A 21,303-nucleotide genomic window follows, 5' to 3' on the forward strand; every position below is an offset into this window, starting at 1 on the left:
TCATTACACTACACTGCCTCAGTCAGCACCTTATATGTTTGTAAAATGATGTTTCCAGCTTCTACTCAGATGTTATCTGGTTTTCCTCCAGCTGAAGATGGATGTGTTGTCTTAGTCTGAAAAAAGAAAAAATAATGGGTCAATTTATCTTTCAATGGGCACGTCACCATAGGGTAACAACCAATAGGAAAGGTGAGAACTCATTTCCCGCCCCCAGAAAAGGCCATAGAAATACCAAATCATCCTTAACTAAGATGCCTTGTGCTGTTTCATTCAATTCAACACATTTTTATTGAACATCTCCTATGTGGCAGGCATTGTGCTGAGGGACAGACATAAATGGTGAAGAAAATGGAAACAATTAGGTGAGACACACACATAGGTAAATGAGAAATTAAAATCTGTCTCCCCACCTGGCCAGTGTGGCTTAGTTTTTGAGCATCAACCTATGTACCAAGAGGTCACTGGTTCGATTCTGGGTCAGGGCACATGCCCAGGATGCGGGCCTGATCCCCAGTAGGGGGTGTGGAGGAGGCAGCCGATCAATGTTTTTTGTTGTGGTGGTGGTTTTTTTTATTGATTTCAGAGAGGAAGGGAGAGGGAGAGAGAGATAGAAACATCAGTGATGAGAATCATTGATTGGCTGCTTCCTGCACGCCCCCTACGGGGGATCAAGCCAGCATCCCAGGCATGTGCCCTTGATTGGAATCGAACCCGGGAACCTTCAGTCCACAGGCCAATGCTCTATCCACTGAGCCAAACAAGCTAGGGCCCAATCAATGTTTCTGTCTCTTTCTCCCTTTCTCTCTAATAATCAATAAAACATATTTTTAAAAATCTCTCTCCCCTATTGCAATATAAGCTCCAGGTACCTAAAACAGTGCCAGGCACATAATATTTATTATATGAATAAATGAAAGAATACAGTATAATAAGATCTCTAACAGGACAGATAGGTGGACACAGAGAAAGAGCCCCATCACAAAAAGGGGGATGAGGGAAGGCTTTCTAGAAGTGGTGGTCAGGCTAAGACCTGATGATTGAGCAGCCAGAGTTAAGAGTTAGCCAGAAGAAGAGGTAAGGGAGAGATGAGGGTGTTCCTGTAGACATGTCTATTTTATAGTACTTAACAAGGATGTGAAATGGGAGAGGCAAAGTAAAAATGAGAATGAACTGTGGTCCTAATTACAATGCTGCAGTTAGACTTTTGAGAGGGTAGAGAAAAGTGGTTGCCTTTCCACCTCTGTAGCTAGACTTACACTTTCTTGGCTATCTTGGCTGTTTCTCCTTCCTTTCTCACTTCCCCACTCCCCTACTGGGTTTGCCTTCACTTTCCAAATAAACTTCTTGCTCTCAAACGCTTGTCTAAGGAGTAAACCAGCATCTCGGTTAGTCTATGCTAGTAGCAAACTATGAAAAGCTAGAGGGGATGGAGAAGGCTGATTACCTCACAAGGGAGAGACTGGGCAGGGCAGACCAACCTGTCCTGTTTCACAAGCTTCCTGGAACTGGCTACAGTTCCATTTTCTACCAAGGAAAAGTCATTCGAATGGGTCATATTCTGGGCAATATGCTAGAATCTAGGCAAAGCAGCTGGATTTGGGAATCAACTGAGAAAACAACAATGTGTGCAGATCTGTTTGGCAGTGAGTACTTACAGTGTCTGGTCCCTGATACTTCAATGCCTGATAGTAACCAAAGGAAGTAACACAAATGGGGCTAGTCTCTCAGCTAGCCTCTTGGTGTTGGGGCTAGCAGTGAGAAATCATACCCGATCTTAGCTTCCTAGCAGTTGGTAGTCTCTAAATTGAGGTACCTACCCCACAGCAGCAGCACAGATATGTTGGAGAATAGAAAGCAAACCATTAGAATTGGTATTTTTATCTATTTATTATTTTTTGAATTTACTATTTTCATGTATGTTTGGTAATATACACAATATGAGTTCAGCAGTATTAGCTGCAAATAAATAAATATACCTGCATTAGGGGTTCATTCTCAGAAAGCTTTTACTGTGAGAGCTTCACAATCAAATACATTTAAAGAGCCTTGATTTAAAGAGCCTGCTGCCTTTTGAAGAGAGGGAAAGAATAGCAAGTAATATTAAATTTTAATAAAGAGAAAGAATCACATATTTTCAGGGATAAATTCTGGGTATTGAAAAACCACATTAAGTAGGAGAAAAGGGAGGCCAGATTTGGCAACTAATTAGAAAGTTATTCAAAGAAATCAAAGGTGGGTAACAACAAATTATCAATGTACATGAGGATGAATCTCAAAGGCATTGTGCTTAGTAAAAGAAGCAGGCTTAAAAGGTTGTGTACATTTATATGAGAGTTTCAAAAGGACAAAACCACAGTGATGGAGCACTGATCAGTGGTTTCCAAGGTTGATGAGTGGGTGAGGGTATGACTACAAAGGGATAGCACAGGGATAGAGATAGATATAGATACAGATACAGATACAGATATAGATATATCCTATATAATAAAAGGCTAATATGCAAATTGTCCCCACAGGCAGGAGTTTAATTGACCAGGAGTTAGAAGTGTGCTGACCACCAGGGGCCAGTGTAGAACATGGCAGGTGTTGGCGAAGCAGCACTGGCCAGTGGCAGCGGCAGGCAGCCAAGGGAAGGGAGGCTCTGGCCGGCAGCCGGCAGCCAGCAGCCACTAGGGACCCTACCCGTGCATGTATTTTGTGCTCTGGGCCTCTAGTCCTATCTAATAAAAGAGTAATATGCAAATTAACCATCACTCTGACAAAAGATGGCGGCTCCCATATCCACAAGATAGCGGTGCCCAGTCCTCTCAGCCCCACTGGAGTCCTCCAGTCCTGGGGGACAGCCACTGAGAGCAGGGCCCGCTTGGCCATCACCGCAGCAACCCAGGAGTGGCCAAGCAGGCCCCACAGACCACGCACAGCAGGGCCAACTTGGCCGTCGCCTGCAGCGACCCGGGAGCGTTCAAGCGGGCCCTGCTTGAACAGCAGAAAACCATGGGGAGCAGGCCTAAGCCATCAGTAGGATATCCCCTGAGGGCTCCCAGATTGGAGAGGGCTGAGGGGACCCCCCCCCTGCTGCCCATGCATGCATTTTGTGCACTGGGCCTCTAGTAGCTATATATATATAAAGCCAGCGACTGTAACACCAGAAAGACCAGAATGACTGGTTGCTACGATGCTCACTGTGGCCAGCAAACCAGCTGGATCAAGGGGTGGAGCCAGCCAGCCAACCTCCTGAAGCCCCTCCCCTGGCTGGCAAGCCCCTGATTGGACTCTCCCACCCCAATCAAGGTCGAGGACAGCCAGCCAAAACTCCCCATGCCCCCACCCTTCAATGCAGCCAGCCCCACCCCTGAGTGTCCCACCCCACCCTGATAGGCCCACAGCCCCTACCCCTGGCTGGCCCTGCCCCTGATCACTCCTCCCACCCCAATAGGGGGTGTGGCTGGCCAGCCAACCTCCTGCAGCCCCTCCCACTGGCCAGCCCCACACCTGATCACCCCCCACCCCAATCAGGGGTGGGGCCAGACAGCCAACCTCCTGCAGCCCCTCCTCCCAGCCAGCCCCACCCCCAATGGGCCCCCACCACCCTGATTGGCCCTGCCCCTGATCGCCCCCCCCCACCCCAATAGGGGGTGCAGCTGGCCAGCCAACCTCCTGCAGCCCTCCCCCTGCCAGGCCCCACCCCAGATCAACCCCCCCACCCTATCAGGGACAGGACCAGCCAGCCAACCACCCATGGCCCCTCCCCCAGGCCACTGGCCCCAAATTAGCACCCCCCCACCCCATTCGGGGGTAGGGCCAGCCAGCCCACCACCCACAGCCCCTCCCCATGGCTGACCCTGTCCCCAATCAGTCCCCCAACCCCAATCAGGGATGGGGCCTGCCAGCCAATCACCCACGGCCCCTCCCCCCAGCCAGCCCAGCCCTGATCAGGCCCCGATTGGGGTGGGCCATCTGGCCAACCTCCTGTCATCTCCTCTTCCTGACAGGCCCAGCCCTGATCCACCTCAATTGGGGTCGGGCTGGTTGGACCCCACCCATGCACAAATTTGTGCACTGGGCCTCTAGTATATATATATTATTTATTTCAGAGAGGAAAGGAGAGGGAGAGATAAAAACATCAATGATGAGAATCATTGATCAGCTGCCTCCTGCACACCCCACACTGGGGATCAAGCCCACAACTGGGGCATGTGCCCTGACCAGGAATTGAACCATGACCTCCTGGTTCATAGATCGATGCTCAACCACTGTGTCACACTGGCCAGGCAGCACAGGAAGTTTTGGAGGGTGATGTTCTCTATCCTAATTATGATCGTGGTCACACTCATCTATCCATGGGACCAAATTCACAGAACTGTACAGCATATTGATTTTACTGTACACTAATCCTATATAATAAGACCCTAATATGCAAATCGACAGAATGGCAGAAAGATGGGTCACTATAATATGCATTGACCACCAGGGGGCAGATGCTCAACACAGGAGCTGCCCCCTAGTGATCAGGGAGCGCTGCTCAGCCAGAAGCTGGGCTCAGGACTGGGGAGCGCAGTGGCAGTGGCGGGAGCCTCTCTAGCCCCCAGGCAGTGTTAAGGACCCCTTGGGGGATGTCCTACTGCCAGCTTAGGCCCACTCCCCCCAAGGGGTCCTGGACTGTGAGAGGGCGCAGGCTGGGCTGAGGGCCCACCTCCCCAGGGAACGAATGTCATGCACCAGGCCTCTAGTTTAAAAATAAAATTTTCAAAAAGATTCACAGAACTGGCTCTGGCTTGGCTTAGTGCAGGGGTCCTCAAACTATGGCCCGTGAGCCACATGCAAATACAAATATTGTATTTGTTCCCGTTTTGTTTTTTTACTTCAAAATAAGATACGTGCAGTGTGCACAGGAATTTGTTCATAGCTTTTTTTTAAACTATAGTCCAGCCCTCCAACGGTCTGAGGGACAGTGAACTGGCCCCCTGTTTAAAAAGTTTGAGGACCCCTGGCTTAGTGCCTTGGGTCTATAGATATTAAAGTCCCCATGGATGGCCTCTGACTGCCAAGGGCCCTTTTTATATCACAGCCAGAAGCAGTGTTTTCTGCTGTAAACTATGAATACTAAGGAAGACACTTGCCCTTCCCTCTGATTTTACTGTTGGCTCTCTAACCATGGGCAAAATGCAAAGAACAGAGCTCCCAGACAGAAAACACAGCCCATCCACTCTTTACTCAACATATACTTACTGAGCATGTTCCAGCTATGAGGCAGGGATGCAAAGAAGATGAATGAGTTCTGGTTCATTTCCCTGCCAGTGTACAGCGTAATGAAGGACACAGGCCTGTCCACAAATAATTTCAAAACAAAAGTGTAGATCCAGAGACATGCCACTTACTATTGGAGTCTAGAAGTATATCAATTTGGTCAGGGCAAGCTAGGAAATGTTTCACAGGGGATTAAAAGGTGAGCAAAGCAATCCAGGGAACATGGGAGCATGTTATATTTGAGTAATGTTTCCTGAGACTGAGGGCTAGAGGATACAGAGTGGAGGATGGGGATGTGAACCTGGAGAGGTATGTTGGTACCTGTGATTGTTCTTGTAAATCATAACAAAGAATTCAGAGTTTAACCAGTCAGTAAGGGAATGCAATTACAAATGCTTACATGAACTGGGAAGATAATATAAATGAATAAAGCAGCCTGGGTGGAAACGATGGGACATTCTAGAGAGTTTTTGTCTAAACGAGACAGCTGCTACTTACTGGTAGCTCTTCTTAGGCTGCCATACAGAAATCCTGGCCGCGTTGCCCGATGTAATTTTTCAAGAGAAGCTAAACATATTTTTATGTAAAATCTTCCTATTTTTAAATGTGAGCATGAATATATTTTTGCAAATGTAAAATGCCGTCGATTATAAGGTGCATCACTATTTTATGTACCCATAAAAAGGAAAAAAGCCACCTACCCAACTATGACACTCCAATTTCAAAGATGTTAAATGTGAAAAACATGTGCATCTTAGAATCAATGAAATACTGTAATTCTCATTTTCTCCAAACATTGTATAAACATGGATCAGTGTGAGGCTGCCAGATTGCAAGCTCTGTTTGAGTGAAGGGGAGCCTGAGAGTAATCTGATTAGATTCAAACTTTAGGAAGATCCCTCTGAGGGTCAAATGGTGATAAAACACCATCCATAAGGCCAATGAGGACGCTCCTGCCACAATCTAGGAGGTAGATATATAAGGGCTGAATTTAAGCCCTGGCAGTGGGTATGGAGAGGAGGGGCCAAATATAAAAGCCTTTTAGGTACAAAATGCCACTGGTCCCAGACCAGGTATAGGGAGCAAAGGTGGCAGGCCAATTTCAGGTCAGGGTACATACTCAGGTTGTGGGTTTGATTCCTGGTCTGGGTGCCTATGGGAGGCAACTGATCCGTCTCTCTCTCACATCATCGTCTCTCTCTCTCTCCCTCTCCATCTCTCTCTCTCCATTCCTGTCTAAAATCCATTTTTAAAAAGCACATATCCTTGAGGATTTAAAAAAAACTTTTAAAAAAAGGATGATTCCAGCCCTAGCCAATGTGGCCCAATTGATTGGAGCATCATCCCCTGCACCAAGAGGCTGCAGGTTCCATTCTGGTCTGGCCACAAACCCAGGTTGCTGGTTCGATGGTTGGGGTGCTACAAGAGGCAGTCCATCAATGTTTCTTGCTCTCTCCCTCTTCCTCTCTTTCTAAAATCAATAAAAACATACCCTCAGGTGAGGGTTAAAAAAAAGAATGATCCCAAGATTTATAGTCTGGAATAATAAATGGATTTATACTTATTTAATACTATTTACTGGGTGTGTCTACCTTGTGCCAGATACTATACTGGATGTTAGAGGTACAACACTGGTCCTTCTCTCTTACAATTTACAGTCTAGGTCAGTGATGGCGAACCTTTTGAGCTCGGTGTGTCAGCATTTTGAAAAACCCTAACTTAACTCTGGTGCTGTGTCACATATAGAAATTTTTTGATATTTACAACCATAGTAAAACAAATATTTATATTTTTGATATTTATTTTATATATTTAAATGCAATTTAACAAAGAAAAATCAACCAAAAAATGAGTTCACGTGTCACCTCTGACACGTGTCATAGGTTCGCCATCACGTGTCTAGGTGATACCATTAACTGCAGAAGAGTATTAACAGGTACAGGGGTAGGACATGAAAGGGGACAAGTGTGTTTATGGTGGCGAAAAAGAACAAGTTGAAACGTTCTATATGCTTTAGAACAGTGGTTCTCAACCTTGGCTGCACATTAGAATCACCTGGGAATCTTTTTACAATCCTGATTTCTGGGCCTCATCCTCCGGAAATTCTTTCTTTGTTAACAGAATTTCCGGAGGATGAGGCCCAGAAATCAGGATTTTAAAAAGATTCCCAGGTGATTCTAATGTGCAGCCAAGGTTGAGAACCACTGCTTTAGAAGCTGGCGTTTAGAGCCCAGGAAATAAATCAGGTCTTTCTGATTAAAGAGGTCATCGGGGTATCAGTAACAGCTGAAGTGATTAGAGAAGATAAAATAGCCTGAGTAAGCTTGTAGAGCAGTGGTTCTCAATCTTGGCTGCACATTAAAATCGCCTGGGAGAAATCAGGATTTTAAAAGGATTTCCAGGTGATTCTAACGTGCAGCCAAGGTTGAGAACCACTGTTGTAGAGTAAGAAGGCAATAGGGATAAAAGACATTAAGGAGCGAACAACGGAGCAATCTGTAAAGGAAGAGGCTCAGGAGAGAGGGATGTCTGTATACCAAGGGAAATAGGTGTTAACATATAATCCAACGTATCTTCTGTAATTACTTCATAGAAGTAATTTACCTTGGCAATGTACAATTCAGATTTTCAGAGTTATGGGTATTTTTGTCTGAATTCCAAATCCACTTACCAGACCAGCTTATTTAGAGAGTTGTGATATTTTTAAGTATTGCCACAATCTGTCCCTTCTAGCTTGCATGTGCTCCTGTTTTGCAGTATCTCAGTTTGATATCTAGCATGAGTCAATGGAAGAACAATGATAATTCTAATTTTCCTTTTGCAGGGGCTCTAATCTGCCATTCCAAGGCAAAAGTCAAACAAGAAAATATACTTTTACTCAACTCCCTCTCATGTCCAAGCACTGGGAATTGGGCAAACTATCTAGGCACCAATGATGGAGTCCCCTTGCAAGACCACTGTGAGGTTCTTGAACCAGAGCTCCATAATAGGTGAGCCTATGATATGGCAAGATACTATGGCCCTCTAGACTTGTTCAGAAAGACCCTCCATTTTTTGATTTTTAATCCTCCCAGTGTTTTTTAATCCTCCTTATTGATTTGAGATAGAAATATCAATGTGAGAGAGAACATGAATTGGATGCCTTCCGTACGTGCCCCAACCAGGGATAGAACCTGCCCCCCAGGCATGTGCCCTGACTGGGGATCAAACCCCCAACCTTTCAGTATATGAGATGATGCTCCAACCAACCAAACGCACTTACCAGGGCAGACCCTCCATTTCATAGGAGGGGGTAAGTGCTCCTGAATGTCACAGTCTTATGACTGGATGGCCAATACTCTTTCTATTACATCAAAGTTACCCAATTCAGCCCTATAAAGATAGCTCCAATCTACACTAATAAAAGACAAAGATGCTAATCGACCGTACCTTCCCTACAACCAAGCCACGCCTACCAGCCAATCAGAGTGACTATATGCAAATTAACCCAACCAAGATGGCGGCTGGCAGCCACGGAGCTGGAGCAAGCAGGAGGCTTGGTTGCCCCGGTGATGGAGGAAGCACTAAGCTTCCCGTCTGCCCTGGCTGGCTGTGGCCTCTGCAAAAGGCAACAAAGTTTCAATTATAGAAGCTAAACAAATCCCAGATACCTGCTTCCAGCCAACCTCCACTGGGAGCTTGGGTGGCTGGGGCTGTGGCCAGTCTGCAAACAGCCATCAGTCCCTCACCCAGGATGGCCACACCCTCATGGGGTGAGGGTCCCTGCTGGGGGGCTTGGCCAGCCTGCAAACAGCCATCAGCCCCTCACCCAGGCTGGCCAGGCACCCCAGCAGGACCCCCCTCCATGAAGGGGGTGTGGCCAGCATAAAAACAGCCCTCTGACCCTCACCCAGGCTGGCCAGGCACCCCAGAGGGGAACCCCACCCTGAAGGGAGTGTGGCCAGTCTGAAAACGGCCCTCAGCCCCTCACCCAGGCTGGCCAGGCACCCCAGCAGGACTCCCACCCTGATCCTTGACACCCTTCAGGGCAAACCAGCTGGCCCCCACCCGTGCACCAGGCATCTATCCTATATAATAAAAGGGTAACATGCAAATTGACCCTAACAGCAGAGCGACTGGGAATCACTGGTTACTATGACACACACTGACCACCAGGGGGCAGCTCCTGCATTGAGCATCTGCCCCCTGGTGGTCAGTGCGCTCCCACAGGGGGAGCTCTGCTCAGCCACAAGCCAGGCTGACGGCTGCCAGTACAGCGGTGGTGGTGGGAGCCTCTCCCGCCTCCTCAGCAGTGCTAAGGATGTCCAACTACAGCTTAGGCCTGCTCCCCGCTGGCAAGTGGACATTCCCCAAGGGCTCCCGGGCTGCCAGAGGGATGTCTGACTGCCAGCTTAGACCCAATCCCTCGGGGGATAGGGCCTAAGCCAGCAGGTGGTCATCCCCCGAGGGGTCCCAGACTGCGAGGGGGCACAGGCCAGGCTGATGGACCGCCCCCCCCCCCAAGTGCACAAATTTTATAATATACTAGAGGCTTTGTGCAACAGTGGGGTCCCTGGGCCTGGCCTGCAGGGATCTGGCCAAAACCAGCTCTCTGACATCCCCCCAAAGCGGTCCCAGATTGCGAGAGGGTGGTTCTCAGGTAATGCACCCTGGAGTCTGGCTCCTTCCTCTCTGGTTCTGGGTGCATCATCCAAGAACTGTAGCTGCCAAGTGACTAGAGTTCAGCAGCTCCTGTGTTGAGTGTCTGCCCCTGGTGGTCAGTGTGCGGTATAGCTACCTGTCAGAGCGTCTGTCCCCTGGTGGTCATTGAACATCATAGTTACCAGTCGGACGATCGGATGGTCAGACGGTCGCTTAGACTTTTCTATATAGAGATATTAAAGTACAATAAACTCCACACACAGAACATAAAGCCCACAAGAGTTGGCCAAACAACTAAACACAGAAAGCTTAACTTTCAAACGTTTCCATGACTACCCAGATTTCATTTAGCTAATCTTCTCCTTTAAGAGTTCCTACCCTTCCACATTATAACAGTTCCACACTCCTGGATACTTACTTGGCTCGTTGGTGTATCTTTTGGCCTGGGCTGGAGGCTCGGACTCAATCCATCCTCTTGCTCATAGGTGTTACTTGAGGAGGACTGAGACTTAACTGCACAGATGAATATACAGTGATTTTTCAGTAGGTTGCCATGACAACCCCATGATGTCAAATGCAATTATGACATCATCACCTGCCAACATAAGGTGAACAACACAACCTGCATACAAAAACCACTTCCTACTTATTGAAAAGGCAGGTACAAGGTCCTTCAAGCTTTCTTTTTGCCACCATTACCCCCGTCAACCATTTTTGTATTCATAAACATAAAATATAAAGAACAGTTGGTTTCTTGGGAAAATGTTGAAATTATTAGCTAAAACAAGACCTCGGAAAGATCCATGGCTTTATTTTCAAAACCCTTGCTACTATAGTCTCAAATGACTAATAACTTATGGTGAAGCCTTTGGAAAAGTTTTAGGGAATTTTCTTTTCTTTTTTTTTTAATCGATTTTAGAGAGGAGAGAAGGAGAGAGAGAGAGAAACATCAATGTGAAAGAGATACACTGATCAGTTGCCTCCTGCACGACCCAACCAGGGACGAAACCCGCAATCTTCCAGTACACGGGACAATGCTCCAACTGAGCCACACTGGCCAGAGCTAGAGAATTTTCTTTAAGAGCACTTATTCTTGTCTTGGTTTCATTCATATATTCATTCAAAAAATATTTGTTGAGCATCTATTGTGTGCCCAGCATTGTTCTAGACCCAGTTAACAGAACTGACAAGATCTAGTGAGGGAAGTAAACATTTATCAAGTAATTATAAAAATACCTTTCCCGGTGTGGCTCTGTGGTTGAGCGTGACCTATAAACCAGGAGGTGCCAGTTGTATTCCTGGTCAGGGCACATGTTCAGGTTGTGGGCTTGATCTCCAGTAGGGGACATGCAGGAGGCAGCCTATCAGTGATTCTCTCTCATCATTGATGTTTCTATTTCTCTCTCAGTCTCCCTTCCTCTCTGAAACCAATAAAAATTATTACAAAAATAAATATAAATTTGCAGAGAAGTACGTGTATCATGAGAGTGAATCAGAAGGTCAAGAAAAAAGGCTTCTCTGAGGAAATAACCTTTGTACTGACATCTGCAAGATGAACACAGATTAATTAGGTGACAGTGTTGATAGGGGGAGAGAGTCAAGCTTAGACGTTGAGTTGAGGCTCAGTGACCTGGAGTAGATTAGTGAACTCCATGACCTGAAGGCTTTCAAAGGGAAATCCAGGCCTTAATATATAGGTCTTAGTTTACTAAAGCTAAAGTTAGTATTTTCACCAATATTCCAAAGAATAGACAATCTGTGATTGTCATTTCCATAAAACTCTCTAAAACAGTGCTTCTCAAACTTTAATGTGTTTATAAGCCACCTGGGGGTCTTGTTAAAACACAAATTATTGGGCCCATCCACTTAGAGATTCTGACTAGGTAGGCCTGAAGTGGTGCTCATGAATCTGTATTTCTAAAAAGCTCCCAAGTGATAGGGAAGTATACTTTGAGCAGCACTGCTCTGTAACACAGTATGATTTTTATTTGTTTAAATCTCTATTTCTTTAACAACCCACCCTTTCATGACTATTAAAGTCAAACTATATTCTACAATGTTATTGTGATGTTTTTGGTCAATTCAGTAGTATCACGAGAACAAAAGAATGTTGTGATATATCATTAAAACAATGCCATAAACTAATGATTTCAAATATTTGAAACGAATGAGAGAAATAACAATTATAAGCAAACTGAGGTATCATTAATGTAGTGAAACTTCACTAACCTATCCCAGTAAGGTGGACTGTCATTCCTACTTAGTTAAAAGTCTGATTTACACAGCAGTCTCAAGGAAACATAATATAAATTAATCTGATGTAACTAAAGCCAGGAAATGTCTATATGTTTAATGACTCTTACTTAAACAGGTAAATAAGAGCTATTTGTAATCAACACTTTCATATTATGAATGAAGCTCTGGATTTTATAGTGTGTGAGATAAAAATAAACTCCCTTTGCTCAGGTGGTTGGAGTGCTGTCCTATACACTGGAAGGTCACAGGTTTGACCTACATTGTCTTCTAGCACAAGAGAGTGTTTGTGTGAACATGTAGCTAAAGACGGGCACTACGAGCAAATCTCAGGGCTGGGACACAAACTCACTCTTCTCCCCCAAATGCTGTGCTCTGAGCAAGGCTACCACCATGAGGAGAGCCAGTCTGGGGGGTGCAATTGATACATGGAGAAGGTCAGACCAAAGGAAAGGCAAGGAAATGGAGCTGGGGCCCTCCATTGGAAAACTCTGGATGAAATCTTACCTTCGGAATTTTCAAGTCAGATTCATTTGAGACCTGTTTTGCCTACTCAGTTTGGGCTGAATTTTCTGTCACTTGCAACCTCAGATTCCTTCTGAAACTGTTAGATGAAAAAAAAAGAATTTAACATAAAGATTATACACCTAGAGGGGAACTTTTTAAACTCTGGTCTAGTGTGTCTATTTAATCAACTCTATAGTCAAGTACAATATAAATTCATACCCAAATCATCTCTCCAAAAGAAAAGAACAGCAATAAAATCTACAATTTGCAATTGTGTAAATTCATTCAAATAGCTATTCCAAAGGAAAACAACCTAGGCAGTTGAAAGTGTTTTGTTTCTGTTTTTTTTTTTGTAAATACATCCAGGAGAACTCCTTTAAGAATAGATGTGCATCTGGGTTTTAGAATAAACGGTGGACCCAGAGTCAGACACTGGAAATGTATGACTAATACTGAAATATTATTCACAGTCAGTTGTCATGGCAGCCTGCTCATTCTGTACAAAATAGAATCCACTTCATTTTAACAAGATTTAGCAGAGGAAAGCTACTCGCCTGCAGACAGCCTCTGAGTTAACCTAATTAGTTTGGTTTTATTATTACATATAGCCTTCAGACTATACCCTAATTATACCTCCAAAATCATGAATACTTAAAATCACTAATAAAAATATACTATATGATTTTTTGTTTAATACCTGCACCACTCCTAAAACCTTCCCATCAAGCTTAGAGGCAAGTCACATTGTGTGCACAGTTGAATCCACTTATAAATCTAAAGAAGACATTAAGTGTCAGGGAAGTGGAGGGAATAGCCAATTTCATTTCTATCGCCAATTACCACTGGCTAGACACTGCTATCAGACATTTTCTTTTAAGTGGGGTTCTGTAGGAGTGGGGAGTAGCCAAATTGTTCTGTGTTCAATTACACAGCCCCAAAAGAGTGACTTTAAAATTAGAGGCATCTCAAGATATATAAATAAGGGAGGGGGAGACAAAAGATTTTGAACTGATCTCTTTATCTCCTGAATGGCTATCTCTATCAAATCTAAGCTCAATGAACATGTTGTGGGTGATTTGGGAGATTATAGATAGCTATTACTGAGAGGAATGCCACATGAGGACATCTTTACTACTGGACAGGTTTCTGCATATTACCATGGCCCCACTCCCCTCTGCCTTCTCCACTTTTGAGTTTCTTCTTTAAGAGAGAGGAGACAGGGTCTAATTAAAATCCAATAATATCCTAAGTTAGGAAACTACATGCAATGATTATCATCCATTAATATTTTGGAACAAAATAGCCCTTTGGGTTAATTAATGTTCTTCAAATGCCTAAGATGGGGCCATATCTGCTGGAAGCTACCCATTGTCTACACTATCATGAAAGTGCAGCAAGGAACACAGAAGGCTGATGGACCTTGGGCTTTAGCAAGAGCTAAAAGCTATGCACCAATAGTTCTGTCAAGACGATGATGGCTCAAGGCAATTCCCTAACCTGATAATCTTTTACTGTTTACCAAACCTTAACTTTGATATTGTGTTTGCTTTGCTAAAGGGAAAATGTATATTCTAGTAAATAAAAAGCTATGGGTCCGGAGATTCAGAGAACCTCTCAACTAGAGAGTAAGGTCTCCCCCAATGCCTTCTAAATTTATATTTCTTGTCTAGTATATCCGTTTGTGCATTAGCCCCTTCTCCAGACCTTGAACCTCAGCCGCAAATGGATGTGGCAGTCACACATATCATATACTTCTCTGTAAAACTCCCACACTGCCCAACACTGTGCTTCTAGACATATTGAAAACATTTATATATATAAAGAGCCATGGTCCATAACAAAGTAAGGCTCGACCTAACACCGGAAGTCAGTGCTGGGTTGCCATGGAGACCCAGCACTGACTGCCGAGGGGGCTGCGGGTTAGGCCCAGAGAGAGGTCTGCAGAGAGAGAGGCAGGGTCTGATCTGCAGCCTCAGTGGCAGCTGTTGATCAGCCATTGCCTCTCTCTCTCAGGCTTCACCAGCAGCCACGCCTCTGTTTCTCTCTGGGCCTCCAAGGGGGCTGCTGATCAGCCCCACCTCTTTGATCAGGCCCAGACATAGGCCTGGAGATGCTGACTGGCATAGAAACTGACCAATCAGAACCAAATCTGGGTGAACTATGAAGGGAGAACCTAAGGTGGGGGCTGAGGAGGGGTTTTAAGGGCAACAGCTATTTGGTGTAAGATGTAAGAAAGCGGTTCAATTTTTTAATGACCGCTTTGATAGTATAGTGTATATGGCTGGCTATCAGTCCAGATATAGGGATTACGTGTTTTTGTCTGCCAAGAGCATCTCCTCCTGCTGAAAAAGCCTTCCCCCCCCCTCATTTAAGCAATCCTATTTTATATAATCTATCTATACTATAAAACGGTAATATGCTAATTAGACCAGGTCAACTGGCCATTTTCTGGACATCCGACTACCTCCTGGACAAAGCCATGGTGGTGGGGGCCAAGGCAGAGGCAGTTAGGGTGATCAGCTGGCAGGTGAGGGCAATTGGGGGCGAGATCAGGCAGGCAGGGGGTTAGGGGTAATCAGACTGGCAGGTGAGGGCAGTTGGGGGCAACCAGGCTGGCAGGGGAAGGCAGTGGGGGCAACCAGGCTGCCAGGGGAGGGCACTTGGGGGCAAGATCAGGCCGGCAAGGGAGGTCAGTTGGGGGCAAGATCAGGTCAGCAGGAGAGGACAGTTAGGGGTAATCAGGCAGGCAGAGGCAGTTGGGGGCAAGATCAGGCTGGCAAGGGAGGTCAGTTGGGGGCAAGATCAGGTCAGCAGGGAAGGGCAGTTAGGGGCAATCAGGCAGGCAGGCAGAGGCAGTTAGGTGTGATCAGGCCAGCAGGGGAGGGCAGTTAGGGGCGAGATCAGGCCGGCAGGGGAGGGCAGTTAGGGGCGAGATCAGGCCGGCAGGGGAGGACAGTTAGGGGTGAAATCAGGCCAGCAGGGGAGGTCAGTTGGGGGCAATTTGGGCAACAAGAGAGGGAAGTTGGGGACGAGATCAGGCCGGTAGGGGAGGGCTGTTGGAGTCGAGATCAGGCCAGCAGGGGAGGGCTGTTGGGGATGAGAGCAGGTTGGTAGGGGAGGGCAGTTAGGGGTGATCAGGCAGGCAGAGGCAGTTGGAGGCTAGATCAGGCCAGCGGGGGAGGGCAGTTAGAGGCAATCAGGCAGGCAGGCAAAGGCAGTTAGGGGCGATCAGGCAGGCAGGGAGGTAGAGGGATTAGGGGCAATCAGGCAGGCAGGCAGAGGCAGTTAGGGGCAGGAAGGCAGGCAGGCAGGCAGGTGAATGGTTAGGAACCAGCGGTCCCAGATTGTGAGAGGGATGTCCAATTGGAGAGGGTGCAGGCTAGGCTAAGGGAACTTACCCCCACCCCGCCATGCACGAATTGGGGGTGAGATCAGGCCAGCAGGGGAGGGCAGTTGGGGGCGAGATCAGGCCAGCAGGGTAGGGCAGTTAGGGGCGATCAGGCAGGCAGAGGCAGCTAAGGTCAATCAGGCAGGCAGGCAGAGAGGTTAGGGGAGATCAGGCAGGCAGGCAGAGGGGTTAGGGGTAATCAGGCAGGCAGGTAGAGGCAGTAAGGGGAGATCAGGTAGACAGGTAGGTGAGCGGTTAGAAGTCAGAGGTCCCAGATTGCGAGAGGGATGTCTGACCACTGGTTTAGGCCTGATCCCATAGTGCAGCTGGACATCCCCTAAGGGGTCCTTGATTGGAGAGGGTACAGGCTGGACTAAGGGACCCCCCCCCCGTGTACAAATTTCATGCACTGGGCCACTAGTGTGATAATAAACTTTAATCAGGGGACTGGAACACCGAACAATTCCTCAGAGCTGGTGGGCAGATTAAACATACTGTCAAAATTGTATGTGTGTTACATGCCATGGAGTCTCCTCCAACTCCTGCAGGAGCAGGTGGGGGGCTGCGTTTCAACAGGAATGCAGACTATTCATCTAGGGTGGGATTTTTCAACCATGGCACCATAGTCATTTGGGACCAGGTAATTCGTTGTGAGTGCTGCCTTGTGCAATACAGGATGTTTCACTGCATCCCTGGACTCTATCCTCTAGATGCCAATAGCACTTCAATGGCAACCAAAAGTGTCTGCAGATACTGTCAATAGCTCCCAAGATTTTGTTCCCCCAGGGGATATATTGAATTATCACAACTAAGGGAGGGATGCTATGGGCATCCAGCGAGTAGAGGCAAGGGATACTCTGAAACATTCTATACAGTACACAGGAAAGTTCCCCACAACCAAGAATTACCCAGTCCCAAAGTCAATAGGACTGTGGTCAAGACACCCTGATCTAGAGGAAGAGCCCGTGTCTAGATCTCTGAGGGCGCAGATGTAGGTAGGTAGGCAGATGTGGGGGAAGGGGTACTTGTGGAGCTCTCTCCTGATTGTTTCCATTTCTTCATTGAAATAGGAAGCAAGTTCATCAGCTGTGAGATTGTTGAAGGAGGTTCAAGAAGTTTAGGGAGAGAAGATATAAAACTGTCCTTTAGGAAAGGTGGACAATGAATGGACAAGGGAAGTGAACATGATTCTGGGCCACATCAAGGGCTCACTTGAGGTAAGTAGTCAAGAATTTTTTTTTTTAATTGGAATAATTTTATTTTTGCATTTAGCTTTTCCCCCACTTAACATCATAACATAAATATTTATTCCATTTAATATTCTTACTAACCATATTTTTATGAATGCCAAATATTTTTTTCACACAGAGCCTTTAGATTGCTTCTGGTTTTTTACACTTATGAAAATATACATGAATGTATACTAATTTTGCATTTCTGATCATTTTCTTGTAATAACTTCTTAAATGTGACCTTGTCAAATGCATAAATATATCTAGACACCTAACGCTTATTGCCAAACTGCCCCAGCAAAGAGTTTATAGACAAATTGATATTCACTGTAAACCAATGTGGAAATATTCTTATCACACATGGTATTGGATTAAAAAATGTGAGTAGTCAAGAATTTAATATGAAACCCGTAGGCCTGAATATGTGTTCTTCCTGGGGCCTCATTCAGAGGTGGAGTGGCAGGGAGAGAGTTGAATTTAGCAGACTGTGGTCTTGCTACAAGCAACAAAAAAGGCAAGCAAGTGATAAAAATGACCACAGAACTTGAGCAGGGTAAGAAGACAAAGGGATTTAAGCAACTATGAAAAGGTAGGTGGGCAAAAAGTTCCAAATGTTTTGAACATGATGTGCTGAATAAGGGGAAAAAATAAGGTGAAGTCTATTATACTGAGGTAATAACTCATTTTACTTAATAAATACTTGAGTACTCATTGAAAGACATAGTACAAGTGTTTCTAAAATGAAACCAAGTCCACTGAGCTTTTTAAATCAGGTCAGTGTTTGGGACTGCAGTCCCTTTGGTTGAGTTTCCCTCCATCATTGAAGCCAAACACTGAGGAAGCCACACTGAACATAGTAGAAATCAAAGGACTCAAAAAACCTTGAAGTGACTTCTAGTCTTTATTTACTACTTTGTGTGTTTGTCTTATACTTGTTGAGATGATCATAGGCATTACCTGGGGGTGACAGGTCTCACAAATCCAACTGAACAGACTGAAGTGCCGGGCAAAACTGTGGCCATCTGAGGCACTATCCATGACTCTGGTGGTTTCAATGTGAAAATCAACAGCTGTTTCCGCAGGTTCTTGGTTCCTGCTTTTGTGGATTTCATTTGAAATTACAAAAAAGAAAAAAGAAAAAGTATCCATTTCCTTGCTGGCATGCATACAAAATATTACAAAAGACCATGGCCCTCATGGGAAAAATGTGTAGCCTTTGTGGACACGGGCCTCCCGAAATCACTTAGGTATCAGAAGAGTGAGTATGAGCCCAGCCCTGCCACTCACCAGCAGAATGGTCTCAGACAAGGCACTCAATATCTTCGGCTTCAACTTCGTTAGCTGAAAAATATATAGTAATATTTACTATGGTTACCTCACAGGAATGTATACGAAAGTGCTTTGTAAACCATATTGTACTTCACTAGTTACGAAGACTGTGACTACACTTTGACAGCAGCAGGGAGTGGAACAAAAGTCTCGCTCCTTGTCAAAATGGAGAAAAGCAAGAGGAGTTTTTCACTAAAGGCAGAACCCTATGTTGCATGCATCAGAGGTGCACCAGCTTCTTTTCTACATGGAGTATATGTGTGGCAACCTGACCAAAGCTTGCACTTGGCAAACCCACCCTTAGCGCAAGGGCAGGAAGAAGGTGAAGGGAGAGCAAAGCACTCCCTAGAGCAGTGATGGCGAACGTATGACACGTGTGTCAGAGGTGACACGTGAACTCATTTTTTTTGGTTGATTTTTCTTTGTTAAATGGCATTTAAATATATAAAATAAATATCAAAAATATGTCTTTGTTTTACTATGGTTGCAAATATCAAAAAATTTCTATATGTGACACGGCACCAGAGTTAAGTTAGGGTTTTTCAAAATGCTGACACGCCGAGCTCAAAAGGTTCGCCATCACTGGGCTAGAGACACAAACCAAGAACACAACTGGTGAGTATAATTATAGACCCAATTCTTAGAAGCCTTGTTTTGAACTCACAGGGGTTTGGAAACAGGTGGGACATACTTATTACTGAGCATCCTAGGGTCATTATGACTCATTGACTAGGTGGAAACATGGAGCTTTTATGAAGTCATCCTCCACTGGTGGCTGTGCACTTATACTCATCTCGTGGCTTTCGACCTAAGCACCAAGTGCTCAAGAGTCCTCTTAGAATGTATCAACAAAAAGGCCTTCTGGAAGGGGCCCCGTGATAAATATTCCAGGGCACTGACTAGGACATAGGAAACCTGGTACTAGAGAACCCAAGCACTAACTGCAGGCCTGCCTCTAATTCTGTGAAAAAACTGACATGGCAGATAACTACCTCCATTTTCCCACCTGGAAAGTTGGGATAACATTTAGACCCAGAGGGGAAAGTGGCGGGGGGGGGGGGGGGGGGGGGGGGTCTAGTCCAACCCATGCATTTCATATAGGAGGACACAAAGGCTTGGGAGGTGAACTGACTAGTTCAAGAGGACACAGCTAGTAAGTAGCCAAGAGAGGACTAGAATCCAAATCAGGTCCCCAGATTAGTGCACCTTCCACACACCTGTTTCTTTCAGGGGCCTTCCCAGGAAGACAGGAGTTGTCTGAAGGGGTTGTTTTCATACAATCAGTATCATTTCTCCATCATTCTGGTAGCTTCGGAGGAAAACTCCAGTGAAAAGGACAGCCACAGCCTTCAACCATGTCCCACTCAGCACTTAAAGATATGGTTTCACGTGGTTTTCAAGCTTGAGGATGGCAAGCAATCCTAGGATGGTGACAGAGATCCAGCCAGAGGCACAAGTGGGTGGAGGAGGGAGAGTGAAGGTATGAATAAATGACACTGACAATGAAAACCAGGAATAAACCATGCAGGCGCCCTTTGTAATGAAGGGTCCCAGCACTTTATAGGGGCCACAGTCCTGGAACCACAGCGCCAGGTTCAAGGGTTTAGTGCTCTGAGGTCAAACGTTTTAGAATTCTTAATAACGCGAACAAAAGGCCTGGCACTATTTATTTTGCATTGGGTCCCTCAAACGTTGTGTCCGCTCCTGCTTCACCCCCCACCCCAGCCATAAAGCGGTGTTATGTCTATACCACCACTCCAACCCTACCCAAGCCAAAGCAAACAAAAGTCCTGCAATGTTTAGCCCCTCTAGAGAGAAGGCTGTGGAAAAGGTCAGGGGAGCAGTAAGAGCCTACCTTCTGGGGCAAGAGGCCGACTCCCCAGCGGCCTTTTCCAACCCTGGCAAAATAAATGCCGGTATAAAAGTGACCCCCGCCCCCAGCCCACCCCACACTCCACGCCGCCTGAATCTTTGACTCTAGTAGCGCTCCTGTCCGCCCTTCAAACCGCCAGAAGCGGCTCAGTGTGCCCGTGGGGAAAATGAGAAAAGTGCGGGCCCCTCACCAGCTGAGGGAAGCTGCCCTAAGGGGTTGTGTCCTCTTCAGCCCGCCGAGACCGCCCCGCAAACACCGCGATTGAGCGGGGAAGGATAGAGGGACAACCGGTGGCAGGAAGAACAACCTGGCGCGCAGACGGCTAGTGGTCTAAACGCAGGCGCGTGAGTTCCGCCCCGCCCCACTTCGAACGCGGGTTCTCGGGAGCGGGCGGGGCCAGCGCGGGGGTGGAGTTACGGCGGAGGGGCGTGGTTTCAGCGAGAGGCGGTTTATGACGGAAGACTATAAATAAGTAAATGATGAACGTTCCCTCCGTGGAGGTTCCATAGTGTAGTGGTTATCACGTCTGCTTTACACGCAGAAGGTCCTGGGTTCGAGCCCCAGTGGGACCACCCTTAGGTGCTTCGGCTCCTACTTTTGATTTTAAAGTGCTGTGAGTTGTCCAGATGAAAACAAAAACATGGTACTTTCCTTTCTCCTTTTAAACAAATTTTTATTTTATTTCTTTAATTTTTATAACGCTTTTATAACAGAAGCGTAATGAAAGATACCCGGCTCCTCCATTCCCGGCCTCCATTGCCTCAACTGAAAAACAGCAGAGGTGGGGGCCCGGCAATGTTGTAGTCTCGGAGCACCCCGCGGCCCTCCAG

The 21,303-nt window shown here is 46.2% G+C and overlaps 1 protein-coding gene and 1 non-coding gene across 2 annotated transcripts in view; one reads left to right on the plus strand and one right to left on the minus strand.

Annotated features, from left to right (window-relative positions):
* PPEF1 (protein phosphatase with EF-hand domain 1) overlaps positions 1 to 20,772 on the minus strand; it is a 117,865-nt gene extending 97,093 nt beyond the window's left edge. Inside the window, exons 1-7 of the mRNA XM_036306097.1 lie at positions 20,664 to 20,772; positions 19,818 to 20,021; positions 18,559 to 18,612; positions 12,652 to 12,748; positions 10,310 to 10,404; positions 10,028 to 10,114; positions 30 to 116 (exon numbers count right to left, since the gene is read on the minus strand). The gene's annotated coding sequence lies outside the window, so the exon portion shown is untranslated. The remainder of the gene's footprint in view (positions 1 to 29; positions 117 to 10,027; positions 10,115 to 10,309; positions 10,405 to 12,651; positions 12,749 to 18,558; positions 18,613 to 19,817; positions 20,022 to 20,663) is intronic.
* A 200-nt stretch (positions 20,773 to 20,972) lies between these two features.
* On the plus strand, positions 20,973 to 21,045 carry TRNAV-UAC. The gene has a single exon. It is a non-coding gene; the product is annotated as a tRNA-Val (tRNA).
* The last annotated feature ends 258 nt before the right edge of the window (positions 21,046 to 21,303 follow it).

This window comes from Myotis myotis, unplaced genomic scaffold, assembly GCF_014108235.1.
Source record: "Myotis myotis isolate mMyoMyo1 unplaced genomic scaffold, mMyoMyo1.p scaffold_m19_p_4, whole genome shotgun sequence".
Lineage (NCBI taxonomy): Eukaryota > Metazoa > Chordata > Mammalia > Chiroptera > Vespertilionidae > Myotis > Myotis myotis.